This window comes from Tenrec ecaudatus (assembly GCF_050624435.1).
Source record: "Tenrec ecaudatus isolate mTenEca1 chromosome 10 unlocalized genomic scaffold, mTenEca1.hap1 SUPER_10_unloc_1, whole genome shotgun sequence".
NCBI classification, from domain to species: Eukaryota; Metazoa; Chordata; class Mammalia; order Afrosoricida; family Tenrecidae; genus Tenrec; species Tenrec ecaudatus.
The window spans coordinates 3855721-3882835 of record NW_027457623.1 but is presented as its reverse complement, the minus strand read 5'-3'; the positions used below and the strand labels follow the sequence as shown (position 1 = coordinate 3882835).

Here is a 27115-nt window from a genome sequence, read left to right as displayed (position 1 = left end):
TGAACAAGGCCGGGAAATTCCCTTCCCTGCTGACCCACAATGAGAACATGGTGGCCAAGGTCGACGAGGTGAAGTCCACCTTCAAGTTCCAGATGAAGAAGGTGCTGTGTCTGGCAGTGGCAGTTGGCCATGTGAAGATGACAGATGATGAACTCGTGTACAACATCCACTTGGCTGTCAACTTTTTGGTTTCGCTGCTGAAGAAGAATTGGCAGAATATCCGTGCTTTGTACATTAAGAGCACCGTGGGGAAACCCCAGCGCCTGTACTAAGCTACGGTTCAATAAACTTTATTGTTCCTGTTAAAAAAAAAAAAAAGAAAGAAAAAAGTGCCTGGGTTTGGTAGCTGCTCACAGGATGGCAGGTGTAACGTATTATGAGAATTTAACAAGGCTCTGAGAAGACGGTTATTGGAAGTTCTGGCTGGAGGGCAAGGCCATGACTCCTGAAAGATTCTGGATCCAAAAGTCAAGTCAGAACTGGATGCCACAGACTTTCTCAATCCAGCCCTCTTTGCCCCTCCCCTAAGGCCAATACATTTCTTTTTTTTTTCTTTCATTATTTATTTATTTATTTTAATCGTTTTATTGGGGCTCATAAGGCTCTTATCACAATCTGTACATACATCAATTGAGCAAAGCACCCTTATACATTCGTTGCACTCATCACTCTCATAATTCACCTTCCACTTGGGTTCCTGGAATCAGCTCGGTTTCCCTTTTTTTCCCCCCCATCCCCCTCCCTCCCCGATCCCACCCCTGGTCCCTTGATAATTTATAAATAATTATTACATCTTATCTTACACTCCCCGGCGTCTCCCCTCACCCGCCTCCCCCTTGCCAATCTCCCAGAGAGGAGGTTACACATAGATCTCTGAGATCGGTTCTCCCTTTCTACATGAACTTCCCTCCTGGTGTCGCCACTCCCACAGCTGGTGTTGAGGGGTTCGTCTGTCCTAGATTCCCTGTGCCTCCAGATCCCCACTGCACCGCTGTACATCCTCTGGTATAACCAGGTCCGCAAGGCAAGGTAGGATTGGGGTCATGATGATTGGGAGGGGAGGAAGCGTTCAGGAACTAGAGGAAGGTTTTGAGTTTCATTGTTGCTACACTGAACCCTGAGTGGCCCATCTCCTCCTCACTACCCCTCTGGAAGGGGGTCCAGCTGTCTACAGGTGGGCGTTGGGTCCCCATCATGCACTCCCCCTCTTTCACGGTGATGTGATTCTCACCACCACCCCACCTTTGATGTTGGAGACCTGGTCTCCTCTGTCCTTCATGATCACCTATGTTGGTGTGCTGCTTCCGTGTGGGCTCGGTTGCTTCTGGGCTAGATGGCCGCTTGTTTGCGTTCAAGCCTTTAAGTCCCCAGACGCTACATCTCTCAGTAGCCGGGCACCATCCGCCTTCTTCACCACACTTGCTTATGCACACTTTCGTCTTCAGCCATTATGTGAGAGAGGTGATCACACAATGATTGTTTTTGTTCCTTTGTATCTGCTACATGGTCCATTCAACACCTTGTATTCGCTTAGGCCGTGTGCTTCTTCTCTGTGGGCTTTGTTGCTTCTGAGCTAGATGGCCGCTTATTTGCCTTCAAGCCTTTAAGACCCCAGACGCTATATCTTTTTTTGATAAGCCGGGCACCATCAGCTTTCTTCACCACATTTGCTTACACACATGGCTGTCTTCAGTGATCATGTCGGGAAGATGGGTATCCTGCAATGGCTGCTTAGCAGGGCGAGGTGCTATTGTATTGGGGGATTATGCATGAGGAGGCCCAATGTCCATCTGCTACCCTACTACTGAACCTATAAATATATGCATATAAATCTATTGCCCCCATAATCATAAATATGTTTACATATGTACATGTCTGTATTTAGGCTTCTCTGTATGCACTTTGCCTCCTACTCCTTTCCTCTATTTCCTTTCGCTTTCCTCCCGACCCATTACCATGTTTAGCCTTCATTCTGGATTCAGTAGTTCCTCTCAGTTACCTTGCTCTTGGTCACTCCCTTCCAGTCCTCCCCTCCCCTCCCTCCTCTGGTTTTGAACCATTCGCTGTTCCCTTGTCCCTGTGTTGGGCGACACCTCCTCCCTTCCCCTACCTCCCACGCTCTCATGTCCCTCCAGGACCGTTGGTCCTGTTGTTTTCTTCTCTCATTATTTGTCCAGCCTATCTTGTCTAGGTGGACCTGCTGACATAGTAATACGTGCATACAAATGGATATGACTTTGACTGTGCCCAAGTGGCCCATAAGAACATGGCTTTGACAGAAGCAACATCGACACGCTGATAAGCAGAAAAGCCACTAACATACAAAATTTACTGGGTAAAAAAACAAAACAAGTTTAAAAAGACTAAACAAAAAGATAGCAAATATTAAAAGAAAAAATTGCTAGTAGTTCAAGGTCCTTTCATTGGCCTTTAGGAGTGTTTTCTAGGTGTAGCTTGTGAGGCGCCACGTCCTGGCCCAGAAGACCATCCTTTCTACTCCCTCGGGCTCCCTTTGCTCTGCTTCCTCCGCTGCTCCATTGCATGTCCCCAGTGTTTGCCTCAGTGTGGCGGGGTCAGCTCAGTTGCCCATCCCCCATTGTGTCTCAGGTGCTGTCCCGTGTAGGGCCATGTGTTGGTGCAGGATGTCATATCTCGTAGTGTGGTCAGCTGAATGGTCCTCTCTGTATGATGGGCTCTTCTAGCTGGTCTATCGACTTTGGGCTTGGTGGACCAGGTGTACTCCACTATGTCCTTTCTCCTTCTTTTGTTTCAGCTTCCTTCTGGATGTGGTGTGGTGGGTCAGTTCCTTTCCCACTCCAGACGATCTATTTTTGTTTTCTGTGGTATTCCCTTCGAGTGTGGGGGTCGGCCTAATTCTGGTTTGGGCCGGCTTGTCGTCCAGCCTCTTTGTGTAGACCTCTGTACTTTGCGTTGTCCTCCTTGTTTGGTGTGTCGTGTTGGGGTCCGTATGCATGTTCCAAATCTGTGGGGACATAACCGATACTCTCCCCCGGGTGGGTTAGTACCCTGCCCCCCCCATACCATCCATTCGGATTCTCCCCCTCCCGGTTCTCCCTCTCCCTACCCCACTACCCCTTCTTTATGCTGGGCTCTTATGTACCTCCCTAGGTGTGGCCTGTCCTCCCTCCAACTATCTATGCTTCCTGCCGTTTATTGTGGGATGGATGTTTATTCTTCTATTTCTGTCATGCTGATTGTACTTACCTCAGGGGACTCATGTTGTACCTGTCCCTTTGGGTCTGGCTTACCTCGCTTAACATAATTCCTTCCAGCTCTTCCCATGAAATAACGTGTTTCATGTGCTCATCGGTGCTTTTCAGTGCTGCATAATACTCCATTGTGTGTATGTGCCAAAGTTTGCTAATCCACTCGTCTGTCGATGGAAACTTAGGCTGTTTCAAAGTCTTTGCCATTGTGAATTGTGCCGCAATAAACATTGGAGCGCATATGACTGGTCGTGTTTTATTTGCTGCTTCAACCGGGTATATGCCCAGTAGAGGGATGGCTGGGTCATGAGGTAGATCAATTTCCATTTTCTTTAGGTATCGCCAGATTGCTTTCCACAGTGGCTGTACAAATGTACACGACCACCAGCAGTGGAGGAGGGTTCCTACTTCACCACAGCCCCTCCAACACTTGTTGCTCTCTGATTTACTGATCTGGGCTAGCCTCAGGGGTGTTAGGTGGTATCTCATGGTTGTTTTGATTTGCATTTCTCTTATGGCAAGGGACTTCGAGCACTTTCTCATATGTTTATTGGCCATATTGATCTCCTCTCTAGTGAAAGTTCTTCTCATTTCTTTTGCCCACTTCCTTAGGGGGTTAACTGTTTTCCTCTTTTTGCAGGTCACGATGGTGTTGTAGATTTTAGTAATGAGCCCTTTGTCTGATGTGTCATTACTAAAAATCTTCTCCCAGTCTGTGGGTTGCCTTGTCACCCTCTTGGCAAAGTCTTTCGAGGTGCACATGCATTTTATTCTTATTAGATCCCATTTGTCGATTTCCAATTCACCTGTGTGTGTCCCCTTCCCTGTTGCAGTGAGCCTATGTGCTCCCTGGGCCAGTACTCTGAGATTAGTCCCAATTCCCTCCTTAATGGTCCTGATGGTTTGGGGTTTGACTTCTAGATCTGTGATCCACCTTGAGTGTATTCTTGTGCATGGGGTGAGGTAGACGTCTTATTTCAACTTTCTACATGTGGATATCCATTGTTTCCAGCACCACTTATTAAAGAGGGCATCTGCTTCCCACTTGACATTTTTGGAACCCTTGTCGAAGATCAGTTGTCTATATGCTGATGATTTTACTCCTGGGCTTTCTATTCTTTTCCACTGGTCTGAGTGTCTATCATTGTGCCAGTACCATGCTGTTTTGACCACTGTAGCTGTGTAGTAGGCATTGAAATCAGGTAGGGCGAGTCCTCCAATTGTGTCCTTCTTCTTGAGGAGTTCTCTGCTAATTCTGGGTTTCTTCCCTCTCCATATGAAGTTGGTGGTCAGTTTTTCCAATTCTTTGAAGAAGGTTGAGGGTAATTGGATTGGTATAGCAGGCCAATACATTTCTAAGGGTTATGGATTCTACTTCAGAATCGTTCTCAATCTCAATCCCAGGGCCCTCTTCACCATTGCTGGCTAGACCTGTTCACCTCTTGCCATATATGTGTGTGTGTGTGTGTGTGTGTGTGTGTGTATCACACACACACACACACACACACATATGGGTTTATTGTAAGTCTGGGTCTGTAGGTTTCTCAGGTGGGAAATGTCTCGGTCCTTGGCTACACACTAGAAAGAAATTCACACCAAAGCCTGGTTGGTGATCCGAGTGGGTTTATATACAGGAGAGAAGAAGGTTCCGGCGTTACAGTAAACTGAACACGGGCACCCTCATGACACTGCACACCCAGCCCTGCTGAGCGGAAGGCAGAGAAGCAGCTGAAGGGAAGGTTCCAGCCTTTTAAGGGCTTTCAGCTGTGAGGCGTCAATTAAGCTCTCCTGGCTTGGCCTTGAATTGGTGCATGCCCTTTAGCCTGCATTGGCTTCCAACCTCCTGTAGGGGGCCCCCTAAGCATGGAGAGGAACAACCCCTTGTCTTGCTACCTAACAGGTCTACATTCCTGTATGGTTACATTGAGATGGAAGTAGCCCCTTTAGACAGCCTGTGAGGTTCACCAGGAGCCACAGGCCCCAGCGTTCCCTGTTACCACCTTAAACCTTAAACTACTGTTGGAGTTTATATTATTTGTGCGGGTCTGTGGACATGGAATGTTTCCATGCCAGACCCTGAAGTTGCACAAATAAGCATCCAGAACAGAACTCATACAGGCTCTAATAAGATGCTCAGATGCTTCTTGCTAGGATGAGAATTCATCGAAGTTTGTGAGCAGTTCAGATCTTGTAAGGGAGAACAGGTCAGTAGTGTATCCAGAGAAGAGAGCAAAGGTCAGGGGAAAGGGAGGAGGCCCACAGACATCTGTGCTCTGTGTTTGGCCACAAGACAAGAAACCAGGTCTCCCTGAAAAAGAAAGCAGAACAGCAAGTCCCTCGGAACTAGGACATCTTTAAACCTGACCTATACAACACTCGGCTCAGGGAGGCGCCTTGGAAAACCGTAAAAGCCCGAAAAGAGGGACAAGGAGGAAGCCCAAGTCTTTGGTTTTCCCTGCTGTGCTTTCAGTGTTGAAATGTCTGTGCACGGAGCCTTTGAAATTTCAGAATCAGAGAGTGGATTCATAAGCCAAGCTCCTGCTTTATTCTTCAATGCATTTTAGCCCAACTCCTCCTTGGTGACACATGCAACAGAAATTCTGGACTTAGGAGCCACTTGGTCCTTGGACACTAGGAGATTACAGTGGAATCTGAAACAGGGCTCTAACCACCAACTGGACTGGCCTAGGAAGCCCAAGTATTCAGTCTCCCAAACACCAACCTCCCGTTGCTCTTCATCTGCCTCCACCTTGTTCAGCTTTAGTTGTCCGTGGAAGCGTTTGGCACCCATCTGATGCTTCAGAACCCAGAAAGGTAAAACTGGGATTCAAATGAAACAAGATGTGCCCGGGGCTCCTCATGGCATTTGTCACCTTCAGTTCCCTCTTCGGACGCAGATGTGGCAAGGTTCACAAACAAGCTTTACCAGAAAGAACAGCCTGCTTCCAAGTGAGAAAAAGCCCTTTACACATGAGTTCCTGAGGTCAGCCCAGCCCTGTGCGCCCCCCACCCCTCCCAGAGTCCCCTGCTCTCCGGCGAAGCATTAAAGCAAGTGGAAGCAGAGATTTGCTCAGAATAAAAAATCATTTTTCACAATAGCATGCCACATTCTGGATGGCAATCACGGCTGCACAAACCGTATCCATCCCCAGTCATAATGTTGCCGCCTCAGTGACCACACACACACATTGTGTGGCGAGACTCAGAGTCTATTCCATTTGTGATCAATTGTTTCCTCCCTCTCCACACTTGGCACTTAGGAGACATGCTCTCTGGAGGCGATTAAGGCTTGTCTTGTGGCCAATAATCATCTCCTACGCCTTCCTTTCCAGTCACTAATTTGATGTCTTCACTCAAAGAAATGCCCATAAGTTGAGGTTTCAGAGGAGAGCTCCTTGAGCTCCCCAGACAACAAGGGGGCCGAGTGTCACCGTCATTATCCTGAGCTGGGAGGGAACACTAGTGTTCCGGAGGCTGGGAATCCGTCACTGCCTGCCCATCGCACAGACAGAGCAGGTGCTGGTTATAATTGCTTCTAGACGTCCTGCCATGCTCAGTTGAACGTCAAAGCCATAAACGCTGCCAGACTACAATAAAACTGGAGTACGCAGACATTTCTGCATCACTGCCGGGTGAAAATACACTGAGTGGAGTTGGATGAGATGGCAGCAAGCGCTTAAGGAGGGGGTGCTGTGGGAATACCAACAAGATGACTGCCAGTCTCCGTTTCCTCCTCTCCTCTGCTTTGTGTTTTCTTTCAGGACCAGAAGAAATGATGCATATGTAAGGATAAAAAATTTTCCATTTCCAGAGGAGTTTTCCACCCCCCAATCTACCCGCAGCCTCCTTTGAGCAAGCCAGTAAAAGCTTTTTTTTAATTTTTTTAAACCTGCCTTCTCACTATGGCAATTTCCGGAGCTGCTATGTGGCTGTGTTTAAAAGTCCCCCTTGGGATCCAGAGTGCAATCCATATCACAAAGGCATCCTCCCAGTCCCAAATAGCAATGCAACCTCAATTCAGAAGGTTGTTCTTGTTTCCATAGACCCAGAATGGAGTTTAAGCTGTTGATCTTGACTGTGGTTGTCGCGTCAGCCTCTCATGGGCACCTCATGGGCAGTGGAGCAAACTGTGCCTATCTGTGCTACCACCAGGACTGGGAGAGGAAGCCAACAGTGGTGGGCCATAGGTCAATGTGTGGATGGGGATGATCAGGTCTTTCTTCATTATTCTGTTTCAGTCTGGAAACACCACTGAAGCCTGCTCAGTGTCATAGCAACACACAAACCTTCACTGACAGTCTGGGGCACATTGGCTGCAAATCAAACCCGGGTCTTCCCGGTGAAAGTCGATGAGAGGTCTACCACTGAAGCACCGTGGCCCTCACCTCAAACCAGGGCAGTCATTTCCGGAGTTCAAACCAGACCACAATGCAGGATGACTGAGATTGCCACCAGAATCTGATACTGATGCAGAAAAAACCTAACTACCATTTTATTGACTCCCAATAGGACAAAGATCTGCCCCTTTGGGGTTTTGAGACTTTAAATCCTTACAGCAGGGGTCGCAACCTGTGGGTCGCGACCCCTTTGGGGATCAAATAACCCTTTAACAGGGGTCATCCAATTCATAACGATAGCAAAATTACAGTTATAAAGTAGCAATGAAAATAATTTTATGGTTGCAGGTGACCACAACATGAACTGTATTAAAGGGTGGCGGCATTCAGAAGGTTGAGAACCATTGCCTTACAGAAATAGACAACCTCATATTTCTCCCACGGACGGGCTAGTCAGTTCAAACCCTTGACCTTGCGATTAGCAGGTTAATGCATAGTCCACTACACCACCAGGGCTCCTAATGATATAATAAGAGATACTATTGTTAGATCTCTCGTGGGAGAAATATACCTCAGTCCTTGGCTTCGCGAGAGAAAGAATTCACTCCGCAGCCTGGATTGTGATCCAAGTGAGTTTTTTGAGAGAAGAAGTTTCAGGTTTACACAGGCACCTCAGGGCCCCTCACCCCTGCACAGCTTGCCTAGAAGCTGCTGGAGAGAAAGTCACTACGTGGGCTCCAGGATCCTGCCTTTTCTTTCTTTTCTTTTTTTTTGAAATCGTTTTATTAGGGGCTCATACAATTCTTATCACAATCCATACATACATCAATTGTGTAAAGCACATTGTACACTCACTGCCCTCATTATTCTCAAAACATTTGCCTCCACATAAGCCCTTGGCATCAATCAAGTCCTCATTTTTACCCCCTCCTCCCCGCTCCCCCATCCCTCAAGAAACCTTGATAATTTGTGAGTGGTGATATTGGGAGGGTAGCGGGAGGGTGGATTGGAAAGAGGGAACCGATTACAAGTATCTACATGTGACCTCCTCCCTGGGGGACGGACAACAGAAAAGTGGGTGAAGGGAGACATCGGAGAGGTCAAGATCCTGCCTTTTCAATTCCTCCATAGGGAGGCATGGTTGATGGTCCTGGTCAACCCCATTGGCTGGATTGAATTCACCTGGCCCAGATGGGCCAATCCAGATGTAACACCCACCTAGGTGTACCACCCCTTCCTGGCCGGAAGTTTGAACCTGAGCATATGTAATGGATGACCCAGTCCCTATGCTAAGCTACCTAACAGTATTTGCAAGATGCCGAGCAATGTTCTAAGCTTTTTGTATATAATAATTCAATTATTTCACTTAACAAGCCTATGTGTGGACTCTATTCTTGCCTCATTTTACAGATGAAAAATCAGTGGCACAGGATGATAAAGTCATGAGCCTATGACCACACAGTGAGGAAGTGGAAAGGAGAGATTTGAACCCAGGCTGCAGAGCCCATGCCTTGGGTGCCTACAGCGCCACATAGGACACAGGAAAGCATGGAGCAGACTCGGCATAAGACCTTAGGGAGTTGGGAGGACTGTGCATGCATGTATGTGCTAGGACTGCATGAGAGTAGCTGCTACTCAGATCCAGAAGAGAATACAAGGCTATTGCAAAAATTATTTTTGCCAAAAGAGGGTGGAATTCTGCATCTTGTGCGAAATCCCCCAACCTGCACATGGCACAGCTACTTCAGAAGGTTCCCAACAATGTGTGCTGTGCGGCAAACCAAACTGAGCTCAGGGGGAGCTGGTCTGTGGGTTTTGTTAGCCAGAAGGTGAGCAGTTTGAACTCACCAGCCACCACTCCAAGGGAGAAAGAGGAGGCTTTCTGCTCCCATGGACTTACAGTCTTTGAAGTGGCAGAGAGCATTTCCAAGCGGCCTATGATTAGGATCTAGGAGGGTGAGGGTGGATGGAGTTGGTTGAGACCTGGCTTCAGGGCATTTCCCAGAAGGGCTTCCTGCAGTGACTCTGCCTTCAGGAATGTCTGGTGACCCTGAGGGCAGCAAAGTCCTAAGCACACTCAGGCAGTGGTTCTCAACCTTCCTAATATAGGTCCTCTTGTTGTGGTGACCCCCTGACCATTAAATGATTTTCTTGCTACTTCATCACTGTAATTTTGCTACAGTTATGAATTGGACGAGCCCTGTGAAAGGGTCATATGACTCCCAAAGGGGTCGCAACCCACAGGGTGAGAACCACTGCACTAAGGGTTCCCCTTCCGGGCAGCTCTACCAGTGTCTGATGTGCATAGTTCTGTGAGGTGAGAGAAATGAACTTAGTGTCTGCTTCTGGTGACAGTTGATGTGGGTGGGCTTTCTCCCTATGTCAAATCCCTCTCAAGCCATTTGTCACCACAACATAAAGCAAGAAGAGGAGGCAGCATAGCAGGACGGCAAGCAGAACAAAGATTGAATAAACACAATTCACTTCAATCATGAATCGGGTGCCCTTGAGATGTGAGGAAGACCCCAGTCTAGTGACATTAGATCAGGTTTAGGGATTGAGTGATGGGACCCTCTTGGCTCCCCTCAGCCCCTATCTTGCTTTCCCACTGACCCTGCCCCTTACATCGTGATTGGTCCTTATTCCAGCATGATGGTTGGTTTCATAATCACGACATGTGGGAATGTGTTAGTCGATAGGTTATACAGGCACAGTCTCTGCAATGGGTAAGTGAGGAGGCGCGACTGGTGACATGACTGGTGGAATGGATCATGTGAAGTGATTTGAGATCGTTGTTCAGACCTAATAGGTCATCCAGGCCTCTAGTTGATCCTGGCAGTACTCTAGTTTAAGGAAACAGAATGTTAGGCATTTAAGTCATATTTGAGCTTAAATTTTGAGCAATAGGCTGTGGCTCACAGTGAGAGTCTATGTGGAGACCCTAAATCCATTTTGAGGGGCCACACATTCAGCCACCATTGAGTTCCTTCCTACTGCTGACTGGCAGTAGAAAGCTTGTCCATCAGGCAGTGTGCTTGCGTCCACTCCCCGGGCCAGACTCAGCGATATACGGTCGTGTGCACATCCCAATGAAGGTCCCGCTCATGCTCTCATAGGCCCTCCCGCAACTCCATGAATTGATCCGTCTTCAGGGACAGTTTTGTGACAAAGGTGTTTGTTTTCCATGTCTCATTTAAGCTTTCAGGAGCTCAGGTGGTGATGCTGGATAGTGTTGGACTATTAACAGCAAGGTCGCTGGTTCAAAGCCACTAGTCATTCCACAGGAGAAAGATGAGGTTATTGCTTCCTGTAAAGGTAGCAACTTCAGGATCCCTACACAGAGTCACTATGAGTCAGAGTCAGCAGGACAGAATGGGTGTCATTTTATTTAAGTAACTGTGGCTGTGGGTCCTTCCGACACCATTGGGGCCTCATGCGGATGCTCTCCTTCATCCAGAACAGCGGTTTGTGCCTTTTTCTTGTGTAAAACATAGCAAAGGAGTTCCTAATAAAATATAGTTGAATTGGGAGTCTTTTTTCCCTCAAACAAAGTAAATCCATAAATAGAAATGAGACTATGGTGCTAATAACCAGTTGGAGAGTTGAGAGAGCTGAACTCTCAATCCTGGTAGAAACCCATTGTGACTTTAAAAACTTGCTCAAGGTCATCCATAGCCTATGAGGTTGAGTTGAGCAGACACAAAACAGATGTGTTGGGGAGTAATTGTGTACATTAAGTAAACAATTTATCTTTCTAAAGATTCTGTCTAAAAATTACTTTAAATAGTAAGTTTTCCCCTGGGCTAGGGAAAGGTCAGGGAGCTTAACCCCCTAGTATCCACCCCCTCTCAGCATTCATCATGTTAGGCCAGAGGAGCCAAATCACACCCACTACCCAGGGAGCACTGCTTCCAAAAGCCCATTGCCTGTGCCGGGGCAGAGGGCAGGTACCCGGACCAGAAATGCTGACGGAGTGGAACCAGCGGGCTCAGCCCCCAGCTTCCTGAGAGAGCAGCTGTGATGGTTCACTTTTGGAAAAATGTCAATGCATGACTTGGGCAGCACGAAAAGCAGATGTGCAGAGGTTGTTCGCTGTATTCCAGAAGTTCCCACACTCTCCGGAGGCTCCTTGGCTCAATGGCAGGAAGCCGTTGGTGGCTTCCACCTTCAATCCCAAAAGGCCACTGCCGTCCAGTGGATTCCAACCACAGTGACCCTATATGGAGTTTTCAAGACTGTAAATCTTCATGGGAGCCAGCAGTCTCATTGTCCTCCTTGGGACAGGGAGCTAGCAGCCCGTTTCACCTCCAGCACCCCTTCCTCTCTAATTCTCGATCCAGTCCCTCCAAATATCCTGCCCTGCCCTTGTCTAGGCTTCTTAAATGCGTTCCATGCTGCTTATGTTAGTCTGGGTGCCTTAGCGAAACAAATCCACAGAAACGCGTATGTATAAGAGAGAGTTTTATGTAAAGGGTGAGTGCACATCAAGAAAACATGCCCACATTTGCTTATGCACCCGCTTTGTCTTCAGCGATCATGTTGGGGTAGGCTGGTGTGCTTTTTCCATGTGGGCTTTGTTGTTTCTTAGCTAGATGGCCCCTTGTTTATCTTCCAGTCTTTAAGACCCTGGACACTATATCTTTTGATAGCCGGGCCCCAGGGTGCTTAACCAATACACCACAAGGGTTCATTAGCATGTGACTTATCTCCTGCCATTCACACTAGATGCTCAAAATAGCAGGAAACCAGGTTTCTCCTTTGTGGACACACCAGGTACTGACAGAACCAAGAACAGAGACATGCTTAGTTATATATCTTGACTATCATTAGCATATTATATGCCAGGCAATCTGTAAGCCTTCGCTCCCCTGACCTCTCACAGCCTCGGTAAATTGAAGCTAATAAAAGTAGTGCTCTCACAAGCTTGGTAGGAGATTAAACAACTCACATAAGGGTACACAGCCTCTCAACGAGGAGGCGAGATGAGGCAGTGTGTGGCTGCTGAACCCACACCCTTCACAACACCTCCATTAAAATGACTGAGGGCTATGAGGAACCAGACAGAAGCAGGTTCACAGCCCAGATTGAGTCAATTTAACTGCCTATTGTGCCTGACCCTTCTATCTCTGATCTTAGAAATGGGGTTAACAACAACAAAACACTGTAGAAGAAATGTCCAGCAGATGACAGGCACGCGATTAAACAACAAAAAATAAATCACTTAAGTTGAAATTCGAGCTCCTGGAAACCCCTCACATGCGTGCAGAGAAGGATTGGGCCCCATGTGGTGTTTCCAGTGCCCCCGTCCTTCCCCCCTAAAATGAGCAGTTGATAAGGTAATGCCTGGATTGTCCCAAGCCCCAGACTGTGGAGAACTAAAGGAAAACCCAGCATTATGAATCTTTGAGCACAGCCCTGCTGGGAAACCGCCCTGCAGTCACTTGTTGAAGACTGGAGGAGGGACAAGAGTAGGGAGAAGAACGAGGACTGAATGTGACACATAAGCAGGGGTGGCCTACATTCCATAAAGGAAAAAACTCAAGGTCTGCTTTTCTGGTGCCGGAAAGTTAAAACCCATCTGGTGCAGTTGAAAAGGTGTGTGTGTGTAGTGGGGGGGGGGGGGTGTTAGGGAGGAGGGGCGATGAGTCCAAAGGATGAACTCCATCTGCAATTGTGTCCTCAACTGCTTTCCCCTGCTAGCCACACGATATTTGTGGCTGGCCTGCCCTGCTTTTGTTATCAAGCCCAGAGAGGGCAAGAGACTAGCTCGAAGTCACACTGCAAGTTGGCAGCAGAATCAGGCCGAGAACTCTGGATGCTTAGAAAGCTTCACACAGACCTGAGAAAGTACCAAGGGAAGACCTGTTCGCTAACTGGGCAGCACTCACTGCATGCCAGCGCTGTTCCAGTGCCCCAGCCAGGGCATTGCTCCCTGTGTCCGTGTGTCTTCAGTGATGCACACAGGTGACGGATTGGCTTTTAATAGCATGCTTGGAAGGTTGAGGCCACCCAGCGGCACGTAGAAAGAAGGGCCTGCAAATCTACTTCAGACCAAGCAGCCTTTCAAGACCCTGGGGAGCACAGTTCTTCTTGGACACACAAGGAGGCCAGGAGTTGAAGTTGATTCCATGATGTAGTTGATTCCATGGTTCTAGCTATACCTAGAGTCACATCCACATTCATGTTTATATCTCTTCACTCCATGGGGTGTTCATGGCTCCAACTCTTCTGAAGCAGACCACCAGGATTTTGTTTAAGAGGCCTCTGGATAGGTTTGAACTGCCAACCTTTTAGTTTGTAGCTGAGTGCTAAACAACTTGTGCCATGCAGGGTGCTAAGCTCAGAAACTCAGTCGGTGCTTCATGATCTCAGTTGGAATTATAGAGAGGGTCAGTGATGACCCATTGACTGCTGGGTAATTGTTGATGTAGTCTCCCTGTGCAGACATGTAAAGTACCTGAAAACTTAAAATCCAACTCATTGAGTGCATCATCCTGCCGTGCGCCAGCCCAGCAGCATGCTCTGCTGGGGACATTTGGCCATGCCTGGAGACATTCTGAAGAAGGGAGTCCCACTGCCATCTAGTGGGCTGAGACCAGGGATGCTCGCTTAGCATCCTGGTGCAGGGAACAACACAGCCCCACAAGAAGGATGTTGGCCAAAATGTCAGCAGAGCTGCCACTGGGAAAATGGTCTAGTCCAAGCGCTGACCTTCGTAGAGGAAGAAAGCCAATCCAGAGCAGCTAAGTGACCTGCTGTGGGTTGCACAGCCTGATTCCAAGCCCAGTACTATACCCAAAGCTGTTACCACGCCCAAAATTAAACAGCAATAGCTGCCCAAAGGCCTCTTAGTTTGAGAACCAAGTAAGACAGTAAATGAGAAAGCCCTTTGACAAATGTGGCATGCTGCACAAACATGAGATGTTATTACCCAGGATCTTTTGATATATGTAAATAGATCTTGTACCAGGTCAGTTAATTTTCCAACTGCTCTATCTGAGCTTTCAGATGGCAGCACCTCTGTCCAACCCAGGAAAGGACTCCTGTGCATGCTGAGCAGCCCTGGAAAGCCTCATGCCTGGCTTCTCCCACCCCTCAGCTAATCTCCAAATGATTAATAAGGGCTCTCACTATGTTGTGGCTCCCAGCTGACAGATACTAGGCTATCAATGCATTCGTATCACCTCCTTCATGCCAGAGGGACTCAGTTATTCGAGGGGTTCCAAGGAGGACCCAGCCTGAAAGAGAAACGGGCGAGAGAGAGGAGCGAGACCAAGCAGATTCTTGTCAAGGTCTGAGTTTATTGCTACACAAGCCTCTCTATAAAGGGTGAGGCAAACAAGGGAGTTCAAAGGGGAGATAAAAAAAAGGAAGGGCGGGGGTGTAGAGCACACAGGGCAGGCGGCCGCAAGTCTGCAGTTGGAATGTCCGGTGCTGGAGCAGACAAGGGTGGGCCATCTGGTGTGTGTCAGGGTAGAGATAAGGTTGAGGTGACGTGGCTTTAGCCCTGCTGGGCAGGCAATATGGCCTTGGTTTTGTCAGGCTGATTATGTCCGGTTCCCAACATGAGAGAAGCCAGGAATATCTCCTCTCACAACTGTGCAGCAAACGAGATCAGATCTCCCAATCTGATTTTCAGCCCTCCTGTCTTTCCAAGTGAAGTGGATGGTCCATTTCACGTTGTCTCAAGTCTTTGCACATTGCATGCCAACATTGCGACACAGGGCGCGGCTGTGGGTCTTAGTAGACAAAGCCCCCACCCAGAACCCTGCCCCCAGAGCTCCTTAGTCACCCTTCACAACGCAGGTCCAGGCCGGGCTCCACACTGCAAGGCGATCAACCCTGACCCTCCAGTGTGGCCGTCCTCACACGCTCCCACATCCACCTAGAAGGACTGGAGATGAGAGATTCCGGAAGCTCCCTGCCTCATCTGCCTCCCTCCCCAGAGTGACAGAGCAACTGTAACTGATTAGGCAGGATGCAGCCTCATTCCCAGTCCCCACCCTCTCTGGGAAAGCAGGGCTGTCTGGCACCTCATCCAAGGCCTTTCCCCTGTGATCTCATTACTGAGTAGCTGCTCCTCTACCACCCACCTCCGTCACCTCATCTAAATACAGGGGAGATGAGTATGTCTTCTTTGCTGCTCCTTCCCTGAGTCCACCCCAGGAGCTCCCTGAACAGATCATCAATCACTTCTCATTACACCTGCAGCAGCCGTCAGATACTGCTGAACAGAGACAGGCGCCTCCCCTGCTGCTGCCAGGCTCCAGTGCACATGTGCACACACACGTGCACACACATTGTACAGGCCCACTCACATGGACACACAAGCATGCACACCCATGTGCACAAACTTTGTTCAGAGGTGGGAATTCTGCCCATTTTAGCCTCTAATATTGCAATCAGAGAGTGATAGAACAATGAAAGATGAAGGTGGAAGAAGGAAGATCTATTTATTCCCTTACTTGTTACATAACCATTCAGGGCTCTTTTTTTATCCGTACAAACACACCACCACCACCATCAACAATCATCAAGTAGCTGTCATGTATGCAGTGCTGCCCTATTCAAGGCGGTGCTGAGTATGTGAGGAGGATTCTCTCTAAAGCACAGCTCTGAGGAAGTCTGTCTCCTTCGCACTTTTACACACGCTGGGAGAGGAGCCTGCAGGAGGCTCCGTGCGTTGGGTGAAGCCACACGATGAGTGAGGAGACCGAGTGTGAAGCCAGGGGAATGAGAGCGCAGAGTTCACCACTTCACCACCATGCTGGTGTGCACAATCGATGAAAGGGTGGCTGCCAGCTGCAGGACAGAAAAAAAGTAAAGCATGTAACTTGTGGTTTTAGCTCTGGCTTACTTCCAAAAGGAATTGTTTTTGTTGTTCTAAAAAGCTTTATACCAAAAAAAAAAAGAAAGAAAGCTTTTTACCTCTATAAAAACAAAAGGCTACTGCTGTCAAGCACCTTCAGACTCAAGCCAGAGGAGAGCTCTCCCAGTGGGCTTCCAAGCTGTAAATCTTCACAGAAACACAGTACCTCCTGTGGAGTAGCTGGTTGGTTCAAGCCAGCAACCTGGCAGTTAACAAGTATGTCCCTTGTACCTGTAATACCTGTATAAAGTGTATTAAATATGAACTACTCCTGGTGTGTAATTTTAAATTGAATTATTGTGCCTGGAACTTTTTTTTAATAGCTAAGAATGGTGAAATCAGACTCCTTTAGATGTTATGAGAAGAATAGACACTACACAGGGCTTGGACCCAACCCAGCTTAATTCAAAGGAAGGCAGATTTATTTTCTTCTGCTTCCCAGAAGGTTCCTCAGCAGAACGTGTGTTAAACAAAATTGTTTAGCTATGGAAAAGAGCAATCTCCTCTTGGGAAGATTCTGGTAGAAAGGGGCTTTGGTTACATATCCAGCTCAACCCAGCCCCAGAGCCCTCGTCATGTTTTATTTTGTTTTGCCCTTGACACTGATTGTCTTGGGAACTGTGGCCCCCGAGCAATGGCCAGGAAGTCAGGTCTTCTTGATGTAAATCCTCTAATATCCCCTACAATGATTTTCAGTGCCAATGGTAAGGCCCGCCTAGTGGCTGCCACATGCCCCTGAGCAGACACGTCAGAGCAGATGAGAGCATGAGACAGCATTTAAGAGAATGGTAGGCTGGCCTTGACTTAGCTGTTTGGCCTCTCCTCAGAAGTCATTTGTGACACTGACTGTCATGGGTTTCATTAAGAACAAGTCTATCTCTACCAAAGAAAACTGCAAGGTAAGAGGACTTTCAGCTCCAGCTACATATGTCTCCAAACTTACTTACATATTGTCCTGTTTTCAGAAGAAAAAAAATTTACTCAGTGCCTCCCGGGCAAATAAAAACTTTGGTACTACAACCTACAATCCCAGATAAAGTGTAGGTATCTGCTTTGGCAGCTCCCCTGGATCGAGCTGCTCCAGTAGCTCTCCACAAAAACCCTGTGAAGAGATGATCAGGCAGGATAGCCTAGTCTGTTCTGCAGAAAGAAGCTACCCCTGGAACCTCAGTGGCTTAAAATCTAGAAGTTTATTCTTGTTCATGCAAATTCTGACACTGGAAGGGCAATTCTACAGGGTGTTTGTCCTGCACACCGTCCGTCAGTGATTCGGGCTGCTTCACAAATATGGTGCCACCAGATCAAAAGGTGGATTCCAGGTCATCACAGAAGAGGAAGAGAGAAGTGGGGGTTGTGGATCAGTCTTTACATGCTTTGACACTTTAGTTGACATAGATCGCTGGATAGGGCTGCTTATATAAAGGTTATCAGTTCAAACCACCTAGCTGTACCACAAAAGGAAGGAGTCATCTGTTTTCATAAAGGGTACAGCCTAGCCAACCTCATGCAACAATTGTACTCTGTACCACAAGGGGTGAGCATGAGTCAGAACTGACTTGAAGGCAACAGGATTTGGGTTTTTTTTTTGTTTGTTTGTTTGTTTGTTTGGTTGGTTGATTGGTTTGGTTTGGTGAGTGGGAGGTGGTTCTACCTACAGCATATTAATCTGAAGTAGTCACTTTAGGTTTTTTTGTTTGTTTTTTGAGAGATGTGGAAAAGCTCATTGGCTTTAATGGGGAGTTAACTCTGCCGCAGACGGCCTCCTCAAAATTTCCCTCCCGCTTCAGAAACTAGCAGAGATTTTCAATGAAGGAGCCTGCTGGCACCCGCTGGACATTTCCTTGCAAGGTCAGTCCTTTGGAGCCATTGGGAGGGAGAAAAAAAGAGACTTTTATTCCTGTAAAGAATTCCAGCCCCAGAAATCCTGAGGGGGAAATTCTGCCCTGTCCTCTCGGGTCACTATGAGTCCGAATTGAATTTATGGCTATGAGTTGAGTTGTAATTCCATTCACTTACTGCTATTGACAGGTTGCTAGATTAGGGCTTGTCTTCCCAAATGCCAGCACTAAACGAAATTGAGCTGTCCAGGCCACAACAAAGGGGTTGGAAATACATCAGGCACACTCATTAGACACCTATGGCAAAATTCAGAACTGAGCATGCTCTGACCCAAGTCATGTAGACCCAGGTGGAAGGTCCACCTGGTCATACAGAATAGGACTTCACAAAAGTGCACCGAAATCAACCAATACGATCGACCAATGTCCTCCAGTGGTGTTGGGAGGTGATAGAAGTAGGCCTGGGCTCCTTGTCACCCTCCCTTGTTCACGTGCTCTGCAAGTGGAGGGTGAGGCCCTTGGGGGTTCCTGCCGTGGCTCCTCAGCTGGTTCTGCACTCCTGCTCAGGTATTCCTCCCATGAAACCGCCATATTCAGCTGCAAACTTTCCCCACCCCTGCCATGCAGCCCGGCGTGCTTTCCGGAGATACTGGGGACTTTTGGGGACTGCGATACCTGAAACTTTCTTCCATAACATTCACTTGGATTTACAAAACTGCTTCTGCCATATGAATTCTTTCAGCGTTGCTAAGCAAGAACTGAGGTCAACCACCCCAGAAACCTAACACTATCAAGTCAATTCGGACTTATATCAATCTAGGGGGTCCTCAAACTATGGCCTGCGGGCCGCATGGCCCTCAGAGGACATTTATTCAGCACGCCGGGTGTTTTTGCCCCGTTTTTTTTAACTTCAAATTAGGTATGTGCAGTGCGCATAGGCATTTGTGCATAGTTTTATTTTTAAACTATCATCCGGCCCTCCAGCGGGTTTGAGGGACAATGAACTGGCCTGCTGTTTAAAAAGTTTGAGGACCCCTGAAAGGACAACGTAGAACTATGCCTGTGGGTTCCCGAAGTTCTAAATCTTTACAGGAGCTGAGAACCGCATCTTTCTCTGTGAGCCACTAGCGGATTCCAACTGGCCGGCCTCATGGTCACACACATTCCACCAGGCTCCTTGAGCCTTAACTTGATAATTTAATGAAATGATACTTCTCCAAGTCACACTGTATCATGGTCTATAATCTTGCTATTCTAATATCAAATTTAAAATAAGGAATATAGTTAAGCTCCAAATCCATAAGCAATAAGATCATTGAATCTCTTTGGACACTATTACTTAAAAAAAGAAAAAACTCTGTTCAATTATTTTCAGCACAGAAAAGCTTCCAGCGTTTACAGCTTAGTATTTAATTGCTTTTTCTCTTCTTCTTTTGCATTGGTGAATCATTTTGAGCTTATAATAATGTCAAAATAATAGTTTCCAGAGCCTCCAGGCATTCACTGTGTAATGATCATTTAAAAGATTTCTTGGTTAGAGGGTCCTCAAAAGAATAAAAAGCGTGTCCGCATCCCTGGTCATTTCTATATTCAAAAGAAGAAATTGCTCATCAAATGCTACAAGCCAATTTCTTTCTTCAGCCAAACTGCCCATTTTAGCATCACTGAATTAAGCAAATGGTTCTACATTTCAAAGTCAACAATGATACTCTTTTCCCTTTAACACGAGCATCTTAAACAGCTCAAAAAGTAGTCGAGCTCTTTATTATGGCTTTTCCTGAGAAAGCTGTTTCGTTGTTTATTTTATTTATTCATCTAGACTTTCATGTTAAGATTTGTGTATTTTAAGTTCTGCTAGTCAGGACATTTTAAACGGAGCCAGATTTTTTTTTATACTTTGTCTTTTAAAATATAATGAGACTGAGCAGTACATCCCTTAATAAAATATAAAGTCTTCCTATTTCTGTTTGTTTGTAATTTCCCTAAGGATAACTCTTAAAGTAGTAAAACCAAAACCCCCCATAATGAATTACATTTGGTCTACTGGGGGTTGTGGCCAACCTTTAGATAGAAAAATCCAGAGACACCCTTCTGCATCTCCTTTCCCAACCAAACCCCGGTGGCTGGAGGCCGGAAGGAAGAAAGAGGCTGGGCTGCTGGGGCAGGGTGGGGAAGGGGTAACCTTGCAGATTATTTCAAATTCTACTCTGAAGGCAGAAAGTTATCCCAATGAGATAGCTAGAGATTCACTTCCTTAGAAAAAGATTGAAATTAATGTGTCCCTTAGAAAAGCCAAAGGAAAAAAGTCGTTATTAATTTAGGCAATTGAAGAACTTTGAAAGCCATGTCTAGTACATAAAAACACCTGTCCCTAGAGCCCATTGGCCTAGGAAACTGAATTTTTATACCATGTAAAATAAAGGAAGGTCATTTCTTAGACTTGCTCAACAGAAGATTGTCATTTTAAACCGGTTACTGTAATGAGAAGCTGGGTTTTCGTAAAAAGGACTGAATGCTTGAGTCAGTGTGAAATGAAATTAGAGATGCATGTTCTGCGCATGGCAGCATTTCCGGAGGAGTCTGTGTTCCCGTGACTGCTCTCAATCTGTCTCGTGCCTTCTGGGAAACTCACAGCGTGGTGCCCACATCTAGTCTCTCGGACTTTCTTGCCAGCTTTGGAAAGGTGTTGAGTCTGTTGGATCTGCTGCACAGAGACAGCATGCAAGTGGACCCTTCCCACATTCCTCAGAGAGCAGCCCCCCAGTGTAAAGCTGTGGGTGAGGTTTGATGACCTTTGCCCCTTCATCATCCCGCATTCTTTGACGGACCCAAGCGCTCCCCCGAGGCATTACCGGAGAAGCAGCTACCCCATAGTTTCCAGATGGTGGGTATCAGCCTGTGTGCTCATTGGGATTGCCAGAGAGCTGTCCAAAAGACATCTTTGTCCCATCTCCACTGAGTCCGATTTTATTGGTCTGGAATGCAGCCTAGGTGCTTGGATTTTTTTCTCTCTCATAAGTTTTTATTGTGAATTGGGTGAAGGTTTACCAAGATCATCAGTTTTTTATTCAACAATTCATACACATTGTGTTTTATGCCACTTATTGCAATCTCCACAATATAACATGACTTATTCCACTCCCTACTTATGTCTTCTGTTTCCCTTCCTCCTCTCTTCCTACCCTTCTGAACTTGGGCCTTGGATTAATACTGCCCTTTTGAGATCAAATGGTTTGCTGTTTTCAGGTTTGTGTGCCTCACTTGTGTAATTGCTCCCATTATAGACCAATCTATTATTTGGCTGAATATTGAACCACAGGTAGGAGTTCATTTTCAAACTTAGTGAATAAGGACCATCATTTCAGAGGTTCTGTTAGTCCCTATCCAGCCAATAAGCCTGGTCTCTTTTATGACTGTGAATTTTGCTTCACTATCTAGGACCTTTTGATGTGATCCCTTTCAAAGAAGTTGGAATTGATAGTTGGAGATCATCTAGTTATTCTGTGCTCAGAGTCATGAAGTCTAATGTTCATGTGGTCCACTCACCACTCTTTCCTCCAGAGTGAGGGTGACAATACTTGCCACCTAGATGGCCACTTGTGAGCTTCTGAGATCCAGCTGCTACTCACCAGTGTGGATGTCGACCATAGTCTTTACAGTCTAGGTAATGACAATTGTCCTTGGTGTCCTTCACAACTATAATCCCCAGCCCCCAAGCCCAATAAAGCACTCCCTCCAGTTGTTCGGTTATGCCTAAGGAGTTTTGATAACTTCATCTTCTGTGTGCTCCGGAATATTCAATTCCCTGGATGATCAGAATGGTCAGTCAGGGCTCAGAATCTTGGTGTTAAGGCTCCTGGTGAGATCCTGGCACATCAGACACAGAGGTTGTGAGGCTAGAGGATGGGCAGAAGGGGATCATACTGAGTCTAACAAGGAAAGAAAAGGAAATGAAGGATATAAGCAATTAAAAGCAAGCGCATAAATAGATACAAATACACAGATGGCCCTTGCAACATTATTCCCAATCTCGCAAACGTGTCAACGGTCTAAATACCCATCAATAGGTGAATGGATAAGTCAAACATGTTGCCTATGGTATATACAATGGACTACTACTCAGCCATAAAGAGAAATGAACTCTTGACACAGGCTACAAGAGGAATGAACCTCATAAGCATTATGCTGAGTGAAATAAATCAGCTTCAAAAAGGACACATTTTGCTTAATTCCACTTACAAGAAATATCTAGGCTAGGAAAATGAATAGAGACAAACATATCCCAATTGTTTCCAGGGATAGGTAGGAAGGTAAGTATGGTTGTTACATAATGCCATGTCAATTGGACAAATAAGTGAGGTGGAGTCTTTCTTATACCTATATGAGTGTCCTTGGATTTATTTCTCTAGTCAACCCAGCCTAACCCAGTAGGGCCTGGAGGGGAAGTGCCATCCCTGAGACGATACTGAGCTTCCATAAGGGTGATGACATAATTTTGGAATGGGTAAGGATGATAATATGAACAACATGCAGAATGCCACTTAGTTATAATCTTGTAGAGCGTGGAAGTGACGAATGTTTTGATGCATGTATATTTAGTACGATTTTTAAAGAGTGTACGCAAAAGAGCAATATGGCAAGTCTGTGTTGCCATTTGCTGTTGCTCAGCTAAAAGCGATTCGGGCCTGTGTAGTCCAAAGGGAACCACAGAGGCTCAGGAGGAAAGCTGGTACCATCTCCAACTAAGACTTGTCTGACCAAATGCAGAGTCTCCCTTCAAGTAACTGACAGGTCAGAGGCAGCTCATCTCTGCTGCAGAAGCAATGATTTGTCTCAATTCCCAGACCACTGTCACAACCATGTCTTGTTGCCCTCGGTGCCCCCCTTCCCCACCACAATAAGTCACTAGAAAGCCATGCTTCATTTAAAAACAAACAAATAAACCCCTTCTGCCTCCATCCTGGCACTGTTTCAGCTTATTTAGCATCATAACATATGTCATCTGTTTCCCTAAACAATCTAACATGGACATGGCACGATGGGACTGATGAGTTAGGCAAATGAGAACCAGCCTGCCCTCTGAACACACACGATGGCATTTGACTTGCTGTCAGTAGATGCTGTCGCGTTTCTTCTCCTCTTTCCTGGAAAATAAATACAGAAAAGAAAGAGGACATGAAAAGGGCTGCAAGATGTTTAGCTCTGGTCTTTCTAGAAAGTGTAGAAAAAAAGTATGTGACCCCTGCCTGCCTTTAGATGCCCCACTCCTCTGGCTAACAAGGATTGCGCACTGACCATGGACAAGACATCTGGATCTGGGGGGAGGATATAACAATTGCCCCCACCAGCAAAGAGTTTCCAGATTTACGGGACTGCACAGGCCAGGGAGCAGCTCATAAAAAGAACAAGAAGAATCGCAAAGGAGGGTGTGCTCCAGCACCACTTCGTCCAGCTGCAGACACATGAAGGCAAAGTTTCCTTTGCTTTCAGTCAAGTTTATGATTTCCGCGGCATCCCTTACCAACACCTTCACAAAGATCTAGGTTCTTGGGTTGTTTCGTTCCAGGGCGGACATCACCTTGGTAAAGCCACACTCTAAGGACAGCTCATGGTCCAAGAATTCCACCTATATGTTTTGAAAGGGGCCATGTTAAAACCCCTGGCTCAGACTTTCAGGACTGGGCACAATACAGCAAACCCACCATGGGGACAGCAGGATTTGGTAACACTCTCATCTCCATCACAACCTGGACCTGGCAAAGCTATTTTCTTCCACTCACCATCTTTCAATCAATATTTACTCAGCTATTAGTTGCTCCCCAGGCTCAGCATCAGAAAAGTGTTCAAACGTTACCTAATTGTCCATCTAATGGTAGAGGTCTGTGCAAGGGATATGAGAGCAAGAGGCTCAGAGATGATCAGTGGGTAACGAGAGAGGGATTCACCTTTATCATTTGTAGAAAGCCCCTGGCAGACTTTCCCTGGAGCAAGCAAATAAAGCTGCTCCCGGCTCAGCTCCATTCCTGATCTGGTCTTGCCATGAGACTATCCAGGCTTTGTCCCAACCCCACGTTCTGGAAACCACGAGTGGAAGGAGGTGGATCTTGGGGATACCATGGAAAAGAATGGGCATTGCACAACACTTCATTGTACTCATATGGAGCTTATACAAAGGCCAAGAGATAGAACCAGGTGAGACTGTGAACAGGACAAGGTGATACTGCATGGTTTAAAATCAGAAAAGGTGTGCATCAGGGTTGTATCCTTTCACTGTTTTTATTCCATCTGTATGCTGAGCAATTTATACAAGAAGCTGGCCTATGTGAAAAAGAACATGGCATCAGGATTAGAGGAAGACCCAAGTAATGTCATTAGGAACATTTTCTCACTAAAAATTTTAGGTCATGGCATCAAAAAAGTGTCATTTTAACCTAAATGGGTTTTTAGACCAGTGAAATAACAGCGAGAGTGAGTCAGCATTGTGCACAGAATTGAGCGATACTGGTTCTTTGGGAAATTCATAATCCAACACTGACACTGCTGAGATAAAGGATGACAGTGAGGAAGATTCTACACCTGAGCTCTGTGATGGGCCAACGTGGTGCTCTACTCTCTTCAGGAATGGATGAGCCAGCTCCACCAAGATTCCCCTTTACTGGAGCACCTGCTATGTATGTAGACGTTGAACACAAGAACGCTTTGGCGTTCCTACAATGATTTCTGACCGATGAGGTCATCGAAAAATTGATTATGATAGCCCGGAGGTTTACTTTCAGGTTTTAACCCCTCTTCAGTTAATTTCTGTGCATGGGGGAAGGTTTGGGGCTTGCTTCATTTTCCTACATACGGTATCTCAGTTTGTCCAACACCATTTGTTGAGCAAGCAGAATTTGTCCCTTTGGATATTTCTGTGTCCTTTTTCGAAGGCTAGTTTCCTGTTGACTGGTGAATATATGTGTAGCTTTTCTGTTCGAATCCATTGATCTATATACCTCTCAGTGTACCAATACACTGCTCTCCCTTAGGGAAAAACAACAACAAAAGTTGTATGAGCCCCTATATAATGATTTTTTTTAATGGACGATGAACTATTTTCCAGGCCAGCACTATCCTATGTTTGAGCACATTGCTGCAGCCACTGTGTCAATCCATCATGCCTTATAGCCTGCGGTACTCATGTTCAGGTATAGTGTTCTGCCATTCACAAGGTTCACACTGGCCAGTTCTTTCAGAAGTGGAAGACCAGGTCCTCCTCCCTCGTCTCTCTGTCTGGAAACTGCTGAAGTCTACCTGCAGTGAGTGACCCAGCAGGCATTTGAACTACTGGCTGCAAAATTTCCACCATTACAGCCAAATGCAGGCCACCACAGTACAACAGACAGTAACAGCATCTTAACACCACACAAAGGCTCCTCCCTGGGGAGACCACGTGTTCAGGCAATTGCTGCTGTTACACATGTAAGTGGGGGCTACATGAAGTCGCACCATCTCCTGTGGCCCTTCCAGGAACAGGCCATTCTGCTGTTGTTTCTACTGGACTTAGGCTCAGCTGCCAACCTGCCCTCTGCACGCATTCTTCTCCTTACCCTTCCATGTCACCTTCTCTTTGCCCAAGTCAATACTGCTGGTCAGTCACCTACTGGTGGATGCTTGCTTCTGAAGTTTCTGAACCACATTTCCCCATGGTTATGAGACATTGCTGCTGCCACTGCGAGCATTTAACAGGTTACTTTACACCTTCAATGAGAAATCTAGGGGAATAGAAAGAAAGCTTCTTCTTTCTCCCAAGGAGTGGGTGGTGGTTTTGAACCGTTTCCCTTGAGGTTAGCAGCCCAATGTGTAACCCACTACACCAGTAGAGCCTTGGTGGCACTGTCCAGCAATTATTAGACTGCTAAATATGAGGTCAGGGTTTCAAACCTACCAACTTCTCCTTGGGAGAACGATAAAGCTGTTCCCATAAAAGACTGACAGCTCCAGAAGCCCTCTATAGGGTGGCTATGAGTTGGAATTTTGCGGTCATTTAGGGCTTTTTGGTGGCATGTGATTTTTTAGGGCTTTTAGGTTGTTTGTGGACGTTCAAGGTGTGTTTGGGGCATTCGGGTGGTTTGGGGTTTTTAGGGTGTTTTATAAGATTTTAGGGAGTGTTTAAGGGATTTAGGGGTGGTTTTTTAGAGTGTATAGGTATTTTTCAGCACAATAGGGTGTTTTTAGTGATGTTGCAGAGTTCCTTAGGGATTTTAGGGTATTTTTAATATTATATGTGTTTTTTCCCCCAGCATTTTAGGTTTTCTTAGGGCTTTCATGGTGTTTTCAGGGCATATATGGGGTTTAGGAATGTTTAGGGTTTGGGAATCTTCTAAGGATGATTTTTGGAAGTTTCACATGTTTGGGTGGGCATTTGGTGTTTTTTTGTGGCTTTAGAGTGTTTATGGGATCCTGTCAATTTGCAGCTTTAATTCCGCAAAGAAAAGTCAGACAGCAAGCCAGAAAGGAGCAGGAAATGAAGGGGAAGCCCAGGCCACATGTTACAGCTGCCAAGTCCGGAGAACCTAGGTGTGGTCGTTGGCTACCTGGGACCGGGAGTGGGGCTGTGCTCCTGCCCAAGGGTGCTAGGGAGTAAACCAATCTCAGCTGGACGTTTGGCTTTTCTACTAATTAGCCGACTCCATGAACTTTCCCAAGGGCAGCTGGCGAATTGCCAGGGGAACCCAGCTAGACCCCCCACACAAAAGCACAGGGATGGTTACAGGAACAGGAGGTTTCACACAGTGGATGTGCAGGGCTTGGGGTCGGGATTGGGGGCCAAGGTGAGGAAGGGGCAGCAATAAGGCCTGGTCCCAA

General features: G+C 46.6%; 1 long non-coding RNA gene across 1 annotated transcript; it reads right to left on the bottom strand.

Moving 5' to 3' along the window:
* Positions 1 to 14845: 14845 nt before the first annotated feature.
* On the bottom strand, positions 14846 to 24754 carry LOC142435921 (uncharacterized). The gene is made up of 3 exons (XR_012781671.1): positions 23361 to 24754; positions 16493 to 22200; positions 14846 to 16366 (listed from the first exon to the last, which is right to left on the bottom strand). It is a non-coding gene; the product is annotated as an uncharacterized LOC142435921 (long non-coding RNA).
* Positions 24755 to 27115: the final 2361 nt, after the last annotated feature.